This window comes from Crinia signifera, unplaced genomic scaffold, assembly GCF_055691185.1.
Source record: "Crinia signifera unplaced genomic scaffold, ASM5569118v1 HAP2_SCAFFOLD_76, whole genome shotgun sequence".
Lineage (NCBI taxonomy): Eukaryota > Metazoa > Chordata > Amphibia > Anura > Myobatrachidae > Crinia > Crinia signifera.
Genome location: NW_028142664.1, coordinates 171252 through 186045, shown reverse-complemented (window position 1 = coordinate 186045; position 14794 = coordinate 171252). Strand labels below are relative to the sequence as shown.

At 50.6% G+C, this 14794-nt stretch overlaps 1 protein-coding gene across 3 annotated transcripts in view; it reads right to left on the bottom strand.

Moving 5' to 3' along the window:
- The window catches only part of LOC146056227 (uncharacterized), a 97123-nt gene that overhangs the window by 71778 nt on the left and 10551 nt on the right, over positions 1–14794 (bottom strand). Inside the window, exons 2-5 of one of the 3 annotated variants that reach the window (XM_083168357.1) lie at positions 9192–9406; positions 6929–7107; positions 5840–5954; positions 3904–4004 (exon numbers count right to left, since the gene is read on the bottom strand). The gene's annotated coding sequence lies outside the window, so the exon portion shown is untranslated. Of the gene's footprint in view, positions 1–3903; positions 4005–5839; positions 5955–6928; positions 7203–9191; positions 9762–14794 lie in introns of those variants that run through there. The other 2 variants (XM_083168356.1, XM_083168358.1) reach the window with 2 other exon arrangements.

Here is a 14794-nt window from a genome sequence, read left to right as displayed (position 1 = left end):
GCAGCAGAGACAGTAGGTGAAGGGGAATAGGAAGTAGGAAGCAGGTGGTTTGAAGTAAAGAGTGGAGTGGATGTGACGAGCAACGGGATGAAGAAAGCAGGCAGAGAGATGAGAGAGGGTGACTGACTGGGATGTAGAGAGCAGGAAGTGGCAGCAGAGAGAAGAGAGGAGGTGATGGGGAAAGGGATGAAGCAGGCTGTGGCAGCAAAGACAGGAGGTCTTATATTTTTGTGTCCGTTTATTTTTTCATGATACACCAACACAATAAAGGCGTGTGATGGTCTGGCTAGTGAGGACGGTTGGAGGCCAGTTTTTTTTTTTTTTATATTTGTGATGTTGTATTATGTAACAATAAACTAACAGAGGAGAGGAAGTATTAGGGAATGGAATGCAGAAAGCAGGTGTGTTAGCAGAGAGAGGATAGGTGACAGAGAATAGTATGCATAAAGAAGGAAGTGGTGGCATAGAGGAGAAGAGGGGAATGGGATGCAGAATGCAGGCAGTAGCAGAGAGAGGAGAGGAGCTGACTGGAAAGGGAAGGCAGAAAGCAGGTGGTGGCAGCAGAGAGAGGAGAGGAAGCGTTGGGGAATGGGATGCAGAGAGCAGGCAGTGGTGGCAGCAGAGAGAGGAGAGGAAGTGTTGGGGAATGGAATGCAGAAAGCAGGTGGTGGCAGCAGAGAGAGGAGAGGAAGTGTTGGGGAATGGGATGCAGAAAGCAGGCAGTGGTGGCATAGAGGAGAGGAGGGGAATGGAACGCAGAAAGCAGGTGGAAGTAGCAGAGAGAGGAGAGGAGCTGACTGGTAATGGGATGCAGAAAGCAGGCAGTGGCAGCAGAGGAAGAAGGGGTGGCGACTGAGAATTGAATGCAGAAAGCAGGTGTGTTAGCAGAGAGAGGATAGGTGACAGGGAATAGTATGCATAAAGAAGGAAGTGGTGGCATAGAGGAGAAGAGGGGAATGGGATGCAGAATGCAGGCAGTAGCAGAGAGAGGAGAGGAGCTGACTGGTAAGGGAAGGCAGAAAGCAGGTGGTGGCAGCAGAGAGAGGAGAGGAAGTGTTGGGGAATGTGATGCAGAGAGCAGGCAGTGGTGGCAGCAGAGAGAGGAGAGGAATGGAATGCAGAAAGCAGGTGGTGGCAGCAGAGAGAGGAGAGGAAGTGTTGGGGAATGGGATGCAGAGAGCAGGCAGTGGTGGCAGCAGAGAGAGGAGAGGAATGGAATGCAGAAAGCAGGTGGTGGCAGCAGAGAGAGGAGAGGAAGCGTTGGGGAATGGGATGCAGAGAGCAGGCAGTGGTGGCAGCAGAGAGAGGAGAGGAAGTGTTGGGGAATGGAATGCAGAAAGCAGGTGGTGGCAGCAGAGAGAGGAGAGGAAGTGTTGGGGAATGGGATGCAGAAAGCAGGCAGTGGTGGCATAGAGGAGAGGAGGGGAATGGAACGCAGAAAGCAGGTGGAAGTAGCAGAGAGAGGAGAGGAGCTGACTGGTAATGGGATGCAGAAAGCAGGCAGTGGCAGCAGAGGAAGAAGGGGTGGCGACTGAGAATTGAATGCAGAAAGCAGGTGTGTTAGCAGAGAGAGGATAGGTGACAGGGAATAGTATGCATAAAGAAGGAAGTGGTGGCATAGAGGAGAAGAGGGGAATGGGATGCAGAATGCAGGCAGTAGCAGAGAGAGGAGAGGAGCTGACTGGTAAGGGAAGGCAGAAAGCAGGTGGTGGCAGCAGAGAGAGGAGAGGAAGTGTTGGGGAATGTGATGCAGAGAGCAGGCAGTGGTGGCAGCAGAGAGAGGAGAGGAATGGAATGCAGAAAGCAGGTGGTGGCAGCAGAGAGAGGAGAGGAAGTGTTGGGGAATGGGATGCAGAGAGCAGGCAGTGGTGGCAGCAGAGAGAGGAGAGGAATGGAATGCAGAAAGCAGGTGGTGGCAGCAGAGAGAGGAGAGGAAGCGTTGGGGAATGGGATGCAGAGAGCAGGCAGTGGTGGCAGCAGAGAGAGGAGAGGAAGTGTTGGGGAATGGAATGCAGAAAGCAGGTGGTGGCAGCAGAGAGAGGAGAGGAAGTGTTGGGGAATGGGATGCAGAAAGCAGGCAGTGGTGGCATAGAGGAGAGGAGGGGAATGGAACGCAGAAAGCAGGTGGAAGTAGCAGAGAGAGGAGAGGAGCTGACTGGTAATGGGATGCAGAAAGCAGGCAGTGGCAGCAGAGGAAGAAGGGGTGGCGACTGAGAATTGAATGCAGAAAGCAGGTGTGTTAGCAGAGAGAGGATAGGTGACAGGGAATAGTATGCATAAAGAAGGAAGTGGTGGCATAGAGGAGAAGAGGGGAATGGGATGCAGAATGCAGGCAGTAGCAGAGAGAGGAGAGGAGCTGACTGAAAAGGGAAGGCAGAAAGCAGGTGGTGGCAGCAGAGAGAGAGGAGAGGAAGTGTTGGGGAATGGGATGCAGAAAGCAGGCAGTGGTGGCATAGAGGAGAGGAGGGGAATGGAATGCAGAAAGCAGGTGGAAGTAGCAGAGAGAGGAGAGGAGCTGACTGGTAATGGGATGCAGAAAGCAGGCAGTGGCAGCAGAGGAAGAAGGGGTGGCGACTGAGAATTGAATGCAGAAAGCAGGTGTGTTAGCAGAGAGAGGATAGGTGACAGGGAATAGTATGCATAAAGAAGGAAGTGGTGGCATAGAGGAGAAGAGGGGAATGGGATGCAGAATGCAGGCAGTAGCAGAGAGAGGAGAGGAGCTGACTGGTAAGGGAAGGCAGAAAGCAGGTGGTGGCAGCAGAGAGAGGAGAGGAAGTGTTGGGGAATGTGATGCAGAGAGCAGGCAGTGGTGGCAGCAGAGAGAGGAGAGGAATGGAATGCAGAAAGCAGGTGGTGGCAGCAGAGAGAGGAGAGGAAGTGTTGGGGAATGTGATGCAGAGAGCAGGCAGTGGTGGCAGCAGAGAGAGGAGAGGAATGGAATGCAGAAAGCAGGTGGTGGCAGCAGAGAGAGGAGAGGAAGCGTTGGGGAATGGGATGCAGAGAGCAGGCAGTGGTGGCAGCAGAGAGAGGAGAGGAAGTGTTGGGGAATGGAATGCAGAAAGCAGGTGGTGGCAGCAGAGAGAGGAGAGGAAGTGTTGGGGAATGGGATGCAGAAAGCAGGCAGTGGTGGCATAGAGGAGAGGAGGGGAATGGAACGCAGAAAGCAGGTGGAAGTAGCAGAGAGAGGAGAGGAGCTGACTGGTAATGGGATGCAGAAAGCAGGTGGTGCAGCAGAGAGAGGTGGTGACAGGGAATAGGACAAATAATGCAGGCAGTAGTAGTATAGAGGGGAGAGGATGTGTTGGGCAATGGGATGCAGAAAGCAGGCTGTTTGCAGCAGAGGGAGAAGAGGAGGCTATGGGGAATTGAATGCAGAAAGCAGGTGGTGTCAGCAGAGAGAGAGGAGAGGAAGTGATAGGAGAATAGGAAGTAGGAAGCAGGTGATGGCAGTAGAGAGAGGAGAGGAGGTGACCAAATGGGATGAAGAAAGCAGGCGGTGGCAGCAGAGACAGTAGGTGAAGGGAAATGGAACTCAGAAAGCAGGTGGTGGTGGCAGAGAGAGCAGAGGAGGTAATGGGGAATGGGACACAGAAAGCAGGCGGGGGTGGCAGATAGAGAAAAGGAGGTTATGGGTAATGGGACGCAACAAGCAAGCAGTGCTGGCAGAAAGAGGAGTTGAAATGACTTTCCATAGTCTCCCACTCATCCTGTTATACAGGGTGAAGGATTGTGGTACATCAGCGCTCACCGCTCATTGCCTGCCCATACACACTAGGAGATTTTGAGTTAAAAGTAGCTCAAAATGGAAAAAGTGGCAACATTGAGCTCAAAAGCGCCTAGTGTGTATGAGCCCTAACTTTCCTCCAACCATCCAACTTTTATGTTCTGTGCTGCTCCACATACCTAACCAACTTTATCATTAGTGTCAACCAGCCAACTTCTGTCTCTCTCCAACTTGTGATGTCACAGAGGCAAGCGGGCAGTGTCTGTATACTTCTGTATGCCTTGAGTAAATAAACATTTTATTAGAAAAATAAAAAACACTTTTGCATGTGTATTTATATCAATACAACTAGAGAACCACAAGTGCCAGTTTACCCTGGGATCTGTAGTTTATTATCTCCTGCAGCAATTAATAAATTGACATCTTGCTAAATAGGCTTCAGTGTATACAAAATAATGAGTTATGCAGACCCTAGAAACCAGTATATTTGCGCATGCCCTGGTCCCATAGATGTTTGTGGGCAGCTGACAGTACTGCCAGATCCAATGTGCTGGAGCCAAGGTCCTCTGTCCCCTGCATACTGCAGCATGGAACGCCCCCTGTCCAGGATGGTAGAAGACATCGCTACTCACAGATCTTTTATTATTGAAATAACATCTGCTGGAAGTTTACATTCTCTCTCAATATTTGTACAACTTCTTTTTATAATAAATTCTATCTATTGTACCCATCACCCTTATTTCTCTGGTTTATTTATTGCTCCTATATTACATATATTATGCAGCCTTAAGAGCGTGATCTCTCATCCTGTGATGTGAATACATTTCTAATTCCAGGAATACACAATGCCATAACAAATGGAATATGGGGTGTTGGGATACTTGCAGACGTACTATTACAGTACTGTGATTCTTGATGTGACCCAAACTTGAACCAATACTCTGAATGAATTAGTCGGGTGGTCAGGATTAGTATCAGGTTCCCACAGACCTCAGTGTCCGCACAATGAAGCAGATCGGCTTTCTGGACATTGGAGTCTGGCAATCTGTCCACAGGGATTACAAGTTGCCTATAAACCCCGTATTTAATGTACATGTCACCCTTGTTCTGTCCTAATATTATATTACTATTCTTGGTCTAGATCTACAATAAAACTCAAAAGGTCGATATGGGGTTTTCAAAAGGTCGACACAGTGGACATGGACACCGTATCGGTGCATCGCGTCCCCTCGCATGGCTGGCTGTGCTCACCATACTTCGGGCACGGTGCCTCGTTACGCTTGGCACACTATTTTATTAGTGGATGGTAGGGCATGAAAATCCACATGTCGGCACATGTCAGCTGTCGACCTTCCCCATGTTGACCTAATTCTTGTGTCGACCTAATGACCCTGTCGACCTAGACCCATGTCAACCTTTTGAGGTTGTTGACCTTCAATGGCCGACCCAATATATGTCGTCGACCTAGTGACCGTTCCTTATCTGGATAACCTTCAGAATGAACAAATTGGCCACCGCGGCTCTGTAAAACGGTCCTGAAAATCTGTGTCGGATTATCCTGTCCCCGCCCCGCTATACAATGCTCACATTACTGGCCAACATTTGGTAAAGCTGCGTACACAGCCCTGGGCACACTATGGGAACAATTACACCAAAGCATCTGTCAGCACTAGCTTGATAAAATGTCCTGCAATTTAATTCTGCAAAATGTAATCTTCAGCGATATCATTCCCCCGATCTTAGACGCTCCAAGAGAGGAGAAGCAAAACTCCCTAGTGCAGTGGTTCCCAAACTGTGTGCCGTGGCCCCCTGGGGGCCTCAGGACACTTTCAGGGGTGACTTTGGTTGGGGGTCCAGGAAAAACTTCAATTATTTATGGTCATTGTGATAGGAAAATCCAGATGTGTGGACAGACAGAAGAACCTAAGAATGACATATAAACACAAATTACTTCATATTCTTTGAAGAAATATCTCAATAGGAAACCTTTGGTCTCGGGGTGACGCAAAAAGCATGTGATTATCTAGGGCGCCATGATGTTCGGGAGCCACTGCCATAGTGTATAACAGCATCATTCTAAGTACAACCCCAAGCAGGTCAGGTGGAGTCTCCTACCAGAGGACATGCGCTATGTTTTATGGCTGACAATTGCGCATCCACAGAGAGGATTACACCCTATTCGGATGAGGCCAATATTGGGAATCACACCGTCACCATTCAGCAACAACTCCTATGAAACAAATGGAGAAATCTATTTAATAAAGTGCAGAAGAATAAAAACATAAAGTGCAGGAGTGAATTGGACTCTCACTAGTTGCATAGTCTACTATAGAAAAAGGTAACGTAATCACAACAGTAACATGTACAGTACATCAGGTGCCCCCAGGTTACCCGGCAGGTTACCCGCCAGGCTCAGAGTCTAATAGGGCGTGCATACGGTTTGATTACAGATGGAGCCTCTGCCATCCTTGGCTGGAGCTTGCCAGACCCTCCCCGCTGGCGAGCACCGGCGGCAGGGGCTTCACTGAACTGGGACGGGGGTGTTCGGGGCGGCAAGAGCGACGGTGAGGAAGGCTCCATTTCCCAGGGGGCGCGCTGTATGTCTATTTTGCTATTCGATTTTGCTTCAAATCAAATAGAAATTTAATGTATTCGATTTTCATTCGATCCCCAATACACGGCACAGTGGCATCGAAATCGAATAGAAAAATAGACTGTGCGGCAAGACTATATAGTACAGATCTGTACTTTACAGTCTAAATCGAATGTGTACTCGCAACATTCAATCCGATCCAATTTATTCGGGACTGAATAGAAAGTATATTGCACCGTGTGTACACCCTATAACAGCGCTCTGGTAATCCCTCCTCACCAACTTGTTTCCATACCAGGTGTATATTCCTCAAGGCATGCCATGGGATCAGGCTGCCATAAAGCACGGCTATTGCTGCCCTGATCTGGCAATGTGTAGGGGCCATAGCGATAGCGATATGTGGACCCTTGCGGGGTTGTGCCGCTAATTAGGGGGTGCGCACACTTATGCTACATACATGCACATGGGCCGTATGACTGGCGAGTCCCTGAGCTCTCATACACGTGTGTTTAGCAGGGTTACAAAGTGAGCTACATGTGTATTAGCGCAGGGCACCTGGAACCTTTAATCAGGCCTGTACTAAACCCCTCGGCCTACAACTCCTCACATACTGTACTTATGGTCGGGATTCCGGAGCTGGCATCTCCACTGATGTCAGGATTCCAAGGACGGTGTTGTTGCTGCCGATTGGGATTCTGTGGCCGATATTCAACCACCATGTCGACCTTGTGCATGTCAACCTAATTCCTGCAGACTGTGATCCACATCCAAACTGAGAGCCACAAATGACCTGATGTAGAAATGTAGAACTGCATAATACAGGTTACTGGTATATAAATACAGAAAATGATCGGCGTATATTTATATATCAGACAACTAGCACCGTGCGCGATTCCTTCTGTAGTTGGATACGCGGATCATCATTGGCCACTGTCTGTCGTGGGACAATCACAGAACGTAGATTCATGTCACCCTCCCTGCTGGCAAAGCATCTGACGTTACATCAGGGTTGCCGACTTTTACAGTCTCCTCTCCGGGAGAACCCTGGAGAGGAGACTGTCAGCAGCACTTCTGGGGGCGGGGCTGATGGAGAGATCATTAGTCCCTGCCCCCAGTAATGCAAATCCTGCAATTTGTGGGTCTCTGAGGAAGGGGCAGGGCTAAATAACGGTGATTTCCATATTTAGCCCCACCCCCTCCGCCGACCATTTTAAATGTAAAATCTGCCACCGGGAAAATGCGGGGGTCTGCCGGTATCTAGGAGGGTTGCCCACCTGTCCGAGGGGCCTGGGAGGGGGACACGATTTTCGGGACCTTCCCAGCCATTCCGGGAGGGTAGGCAACTCTGCGTTACATATACATGACTGAACAGTTAGAGAAGAAGCTGCTGGCCCACGGCTACCAAGTATCAGTAACTGGGATAAAATAATATGGGTGTGGTATAAAAACCCGACAGTCGGGATTCCGACAGTCATTAGTCAGATGTCGGAATCCCGACTGCACAGCGTGGGGAGCGCAATGAAGCCCCTTGGGGGCTCGCTGCGCTCGCCGCCTATATTATTCTTCCTCTATGGGGGTTGTAGACCCCCACGAGGGAGCAGTCGGGATTCCGACGTCGGAGTAATGACTGTCGGAATCCCGACTGTCGGGGAGCCATCCGGCTCACAAAAAATATATATATTTTAGGTTAAATGTACTAGGCGGGACCCATAAATGGTACATCACGTATGGTGTCAAAGCTGTACAAAGATCATGTAGGAACCACTTCATTAAAAACACATTAGGTACGTACAGTATATACAGCGCAGTATTACTACTGCATTAAACAGTTGATTTTATTTATAACAAAAATCATCTTGAAAAAATTTATGGACAACGCTGGAGGAACCACTGGCTTGCCCCTAATGCAAAGTGGTATGCCCGGAAATTTTCTGGGATAGCACGCTGCGGAAAATTTCCGGGCATATCACCCAAGGGGTTAAAGGCTGATGTCAGGGAGGTTAGGGGCAGTGGCATAACAATAACCCCGCAGCCCCCGCAGTAGCGGGGAGGTGCTGTGTAAGTGAAGGCAGAGAGACGCAGGATGGTAGGATGGGGATGGAAAGACGCAGGGCGGAGAGACGCAGGGCGGTAGGATGGGACGGAGAGACGTGGTCGGTAGGATGGGGCGGAGAGACGCAGGGCGGTAGGATGGGGCGGAGAGACGCAGGACGGTAGGATGGGGACGGAAAGACGCAGGGCGGTGGGATGGGGATGGAGAGACGCGGGGTGGTAGGATGGGACGGAGAGACGCGGGGTGGTAGGATGGGACGGAGAGACGCAGGGCGGTAGGATGGGGATGGAGAGACGCGGGGTGGTAGGATGGGACGGAGAGACGTGGGGTGGTAGGATGGGGCGGAGAGACGCAGGGCGGTAGGATGGGGCGGAGAGACGCAGGGCGGTAGGATGGGGCGGAGAGACGTGGTCGGTAGGATGGGGCGGAGAGACGCAGGGCGGTAGGATGGGGCGGAGAGACGCAGGGCGGTAGGATGGGGCGGAGAGACGCGGGGCGGTAGGATGGGGACGGAAAGACGCAGGGCGGTAGGATGGGGATGGAGAGACGCGGGGTGGTAGGATGGGACGGAGAGACGTGGGGCGGTAGGATGGGGACGGAGAGACACAGAGCAGTAGGAAGGGAAAAGATAGATGCAGGGTGAAACTGAGGGGGGTAGAGAAATGCAAAACACAGGGCCTGAGATCCCTACACAAACTACAGTATTGTTTTGTGCCTGATAAAAGACCCCTCATGAATCATGAATGAAGCCCTGGAAGAAGATTACTTAACTGGGGGGATGGGTGGAAGCAGCCTGACACTGCACAGTGACTCACTCTTACCTTATCTGTGCAGCAGAAGTCACCCTCCATCTCCTCCTGTCTGTCCCAAATCCATGCGCACTGCAGATTGTGGTGGTGAGGAATCTACACACTTGCTGGATCATGGATGGGATACGTGCTGCTGGATGTACTAGGGCGGGGGCGGGGCTTCTGTGGACTGCTCATCGCTGCCTCTTCCTGTTGTGCAGGAGCTTCCATGCTGCCCTGCACAGTGTCTGACAGTGGGGAGGGTAGTATAGAAATGATCCTGAGCATGATACAGTACTCCCTCATGGCAGCCCTGGAACTATGGGCAGCCAGCCCCTCTATAGGAGTCACTGTGGCTGCTGCAAGGAGGGATGATGAAGGACAGACAACGGAGGTAGGAGGCAAAGCCGCTTCATGTGCAGCCAGTGTGTGGCTGATGGACGCGCAATGATTATGTTTGTACAATCAGCGGCAGCCGCACACTGCTGGCGCCGCTGCTAGGTTTCAGAGTCTGCACTTGTAGCAGCTTCACCTCCTACCTCCATCCAGTCAGTATCATGCCGGGATAGCAACTATAGAGTGCAGTGGGTTGGTTTGCCCCCCCCCCCCTCGCCCCATTTTATGTACTAAAAGGAATGACAGTGGAATGACAGTGTTGTCTGCAGATAAGGAATGCCAATTGACTATAATGGGAGAAAATTACTTTTATATTAATATTTCTGAAATTATTGCACATATCAACTATATTTTTGGTATACTTCTTGCTAAGACAATTACACATATTTTACATGCAGAATGACGCGGAATGACGGCTGCCTCCTATGGAATGACGGCCTTTTAATTCGCCATCCTGAAGCCAAAATAGCATTCAAATAGCTCCATTATGCGATATTAACACCCCGATGTTACGGTGATCCCCATAGCGCACGCGCTCTTCCTTTTCCAAATATGCCCGCCTACACCCCTACTCTCGTAAACATGTCACCTGATGCGGAATGACGGCTGCGTCCTATGGAATGACGGCCTTTTAATTCGCCATCCTGAAGCCAAAATAGCATTAAAATAGCTCCATTATGCGATATTAAGACCCCGATGTTACGGTGATCCCCATAGCGCACGCGCTCATCCTTTTCCAAATATGCCCGCCTACACCCCTACTCTCGTAAACATGTCACCTGACGCGGAATGACGGCTGCATCCTATGGAATGACGGCCTTTTAATTCGCCATCCTGAAGCCAAAATAGCATTAAAATAGCACAGTGGAATGACAGTGTTGTCTGCAGATAAGAAATGCCAATTGACTATAATGGGAGAAAATGACTTTTATATTAATATTTCTGAAATTATTGCACATATCAACTATATTTTTGGTATACTTCTTGCTAAGACCATTACACATATTTTACATGCAGAATGACGCGGAATGACGGCTGCATCCTATGGAATGACGGCCTTTTAATTCGCCATCCTGTAGCCAAAATAGCATTAAAGCAGCTCCATTATGCGATATTAAGACCCAGATGTTACGGTGATCCCCACAGCGCACGCGCTCATCCTTTTCCAAATATGCCCGCCTACACCCCTACTCTCGGAAATATGTCACGTGACGCGGAATGACGGCTGCATCCTATGGAATGACGGCCTTTTAATTCGCCATCCTGAAGCCAAAATAGCATTAAAGCAGCTCCATTATGCGATATTAAGACCCCGATGTTACGGTGATCCCCATAGCGCACGCGCTCATCCTTTTCCAAATATGTCCGCCTACACCCCTACTCTCGTAAACATGTCACCTGACGCGGAATGACGGCTGCATCCTATGGAATGACGGCCTTTTAATTCGCCATCCTGAAGCCAAAATAGCATTCAAATAGCTCCATTATGCGATATTAAGACCCCGATGTTACGGTGATCCCCATAGCGCACGCGCTCATCCTTTTCCAAATATGCCCGCCTACACCCCTACTCTCGGAAATATGTCACGTGACGCGGAATGACGGCTGCCTCCTATGGAATGACGGCCTTTTAATTCGCCATCCTGAAGCCAAAATAGCATTAAAGCAGCTCCATTATGCTATATTAAGACCCCGATGTTACGGTGATCCCCTTAGCGCACGCGCTCATCCTTTTCCAAATATGCCCGCCTACACCCCTACTCTCGGAAATATGTCACGTGACGCGGAATGACGGCTGCCTCCTATGGAATGACGGCCTTTTAATTCGCCATCCTGAAGCCAAAATAGCATTAAAGCAGCTCCATTATGCGATATTAAGACCCCGATGTTACGGTGATCCCCATAGCGCACGCGCTCATCCTTTTCCAAATATGCCCGCCTACACCCCTACTCTCGTAAACATGTCACCTGACGTGGAATGACGGCTGCCTCCTATGGAATGACGGCCTTTTAATTCGCCATCCTGAAGCCAAAATAGCATTAAAGCAGCTCCATTATGCGATATTAAGACCCCGATGTTACGGTGATCCCCTTAGCGCACGCGCTCATCCTTTTCCAAATATGTCCGCCTACACCCGTACTCTCGTAAACATGTCACCTGACGCGGAATGACGGCTGCATCCTATGGAATGACGGCCTTTTAATTCGCCATCCTGAAGCCAAAATAGCATTAAAGCAGCTCCATTATGCGATATTAAGACCCCGATGTTACGGTGATCCCCATAGCGCACACGCTCATCCTTTTCCAAATATGTCCGCCTACACCTCTACTCTCGTAAACATGTCACATGACGCGGAATGACGGCTGCCTCCTATGGAATGACGGCCTTTTAATTCGCCATCCTGAAGCCAAAATAGCATTAAAGCAGCTCCATTATGCGATATTAAGACCCCGATGTTACGGTGATCCCCATAGCGCACGCGCTCATCCTTTTCCAAATATGCCCGCCTACACCCCTACTCTCGTAAACATGTCACCTGACGCGGAATGACGGATGCCTCCTATGGAATGACAGCCTTTTAATTCGCCATCCTGAAGCCAAAATAGCATTAAAGCAGCTCCATTATGCGATATTAAGACCCCGATGTTACGGTGATCCCCATAGCGCACGCGCTCATCCTTTTCCAAATATGTCCGCCTACACCCCTACTCTCGTAAACATGTCACCTGACGCGGAATGACGGCTGCATCCTATGGAATGACGGCCTTTTAATTCGCCATCCTGAAGCCAAAATAGCATTAAAGCAGCTCCATTATGCGATATTAAGACCCCGATGTTACGGTGATCCCCATAGCGCACGCGCTCATCCTTTTCCAAATATGCCCACCTACACCCCTACTCTCGTAAACATGTCACGTGACGCGGAATGACGGCTGCCTCCTATGGAATGACGGCCTTTTAATTCGCCATCCTGAAGCCAAAATAGCATTAAAATAGCACAGTGGAATGACAGTGTTGTCTGCAGATAATGAATGCCAATTGACTATAATGGGAGAAAATGACTTTTATATTAATATTTCTAAAATTATTGCACATATCAACTATATTTTTGGTATACTTCTTGCTAAGACCATTACACATATTTTACATGCAGAATGACGCGGAATGACGGCTGCCTCCTATGGAATGACGGCCTTTTAATTCGCCATCCTGTAGCCAAAATAGCATTAAAGCAGTTCCATTATGCGATATTAAGACCCCGATGTTACGGTGATCCCCATAGCGCACGCGCTCATCCTTTTCGAAATATGCCCGCCTACACCCCTACTCTCGTAAACATGTCACCTGACGCGGAATGACGGCCTTTTAATTCGCCATCCTGAAGCCAAAATAGTAATGAATAGTAATAATAATGATCCAATAAGCGCACACACTAACCTCTTTCCGTATACGCCTGCCTACACCCCTACTCTTATTAATATGTCAAATTACTTTTTTTTTATGGTACTTGTGTGTTATTGCGGTGCCCGTTACGTAGCGTCCCTGTCAAAATAGGCATAGTGTTCCCGCGGCCAGCGTAGTTTAGTGTCCCCGCCCGTCGAGCCGGAGCTTACGTAGTTAGCGTAGTCAGTCAGTGTTATGCAGTTAGCGTAGTCAGTGATCGCATATTGTATTGTGTGGGAACCATCTACTTGTTGTCTACAAATGGTCCCACATCCCTATAGATGATGTGTGTGATTTTTTACACTTTGCCGGGACATTAGGACAAGTCGGCCTAATGTCGGCCCCGACTTCCACTGAGCTCCCCCCGGCAGCTCCTGATATGATTTGGCACTTGATGTGCCATTTTTGCATATGATAAATCGGATCGATTCAAATCCGGGGGAGCTGCAGGAGAGCAGGGTCTAGGGGGAGCTTGCGGCGGGGGGGTCAGGGTCCATCTGGGGGAGCGGGGACCAGAGACCGGAGAGACTGGGCGGACGCTGATTGCCCGAGGGCTCAGCCAATCAGCGACCGCCCTGTCCACCCAGTCTTTTGAATAGGATGTTCCTATTCTCCCGCTCGCCGATACCTGGACTCTGCTTTGTGCCGTGCGCTCCCCGCCTGTCGCTACCTATCCAGTCCACCCGCTAGCCCACTACCCCTCCTGCAGCTGGACCGGACCCCGCTCCCCGCCACCTCTCCTGACACTAGCTGACTACCCCCTCTGCATCACCCACGGACCGGACCCTGCTCTCCGGTCTCCACTCCCCCAGACCAGCTCAATGCCGGCTGCACATAATTTATCTTATGTGCAGACCGTCCGACATCCAGATCTGATCCGAAGCGCAAGGGACCACGCATCGGATGAGATTGGATGTCATACCCTACGCGATTTGGGCAATTTCACCCGATTTCTTTGTCCGATCCTCCAGAATAGGGTGAAATCGGGCCCAAATCGTGTAGTGTATGGGGGCCTTAAGAGATGAAATACACATGAATGAGTGGCAGTGAGGATGCTGACAGTCAGAAAACCAACACCGGCATCCTGTAAGACGGAATCCTGAAAGGGGTCTTGTAAGTATACTTTACAGCCCCTTCCTATCCCTAACCTTCCCCCAACCACACAGACTAACCCTAGTACTCTGCTCACTAAACCGAACCCTCCCACCCCAAAGCCTAGCCTTAAACACATTTCTGGGGGGGGCCTGGCCAGGACGCTGAGCTGAGCAGACGTGGGCTGCTGGAGCTCCCACTATCAAGGCCAAAACCTAGTGCCCAGAGCCTCATCCCTACCCACAACTGCCCCAGATCACTTGCCCGGGGCCCCCTCGCACAGCTGACTAGTGCCGCAGAGCCGGGGGACATTCCCGGAGTCCCCGCGGGTTGCGGCCTACTCGCGGTGGTGGAGCCGGGGCCTCCAGTTTTGCGGCTGCCCGCAACGCGGTTCCGGGTCCAGCCCGCCGCGCCCGGAGTGGCTGGAGTGAAGCAGAGACCCCCAGCAGCCCACCCAGGAGCGGGAGGAGGCTGGCAGCGGGCTGAGGATCTGCTGCTGTCGCCCGAGGAGTCCTCCCTGCGGTGATCCCCTCTGCTTCAGGGAGATGGCGGCCATCTTGGATCTGGAGCTGCAGCCTAAGACCTCTGCTGCTCTGCCCCGGCATACTGTGCTCCACACGGATTCCTGCAGACCCCCAGCTGCCCCCAGCAAGCTGCAGTAAGTGGCACTCAGTGCCTTCTTTACAGCTACCCTAGCCTACA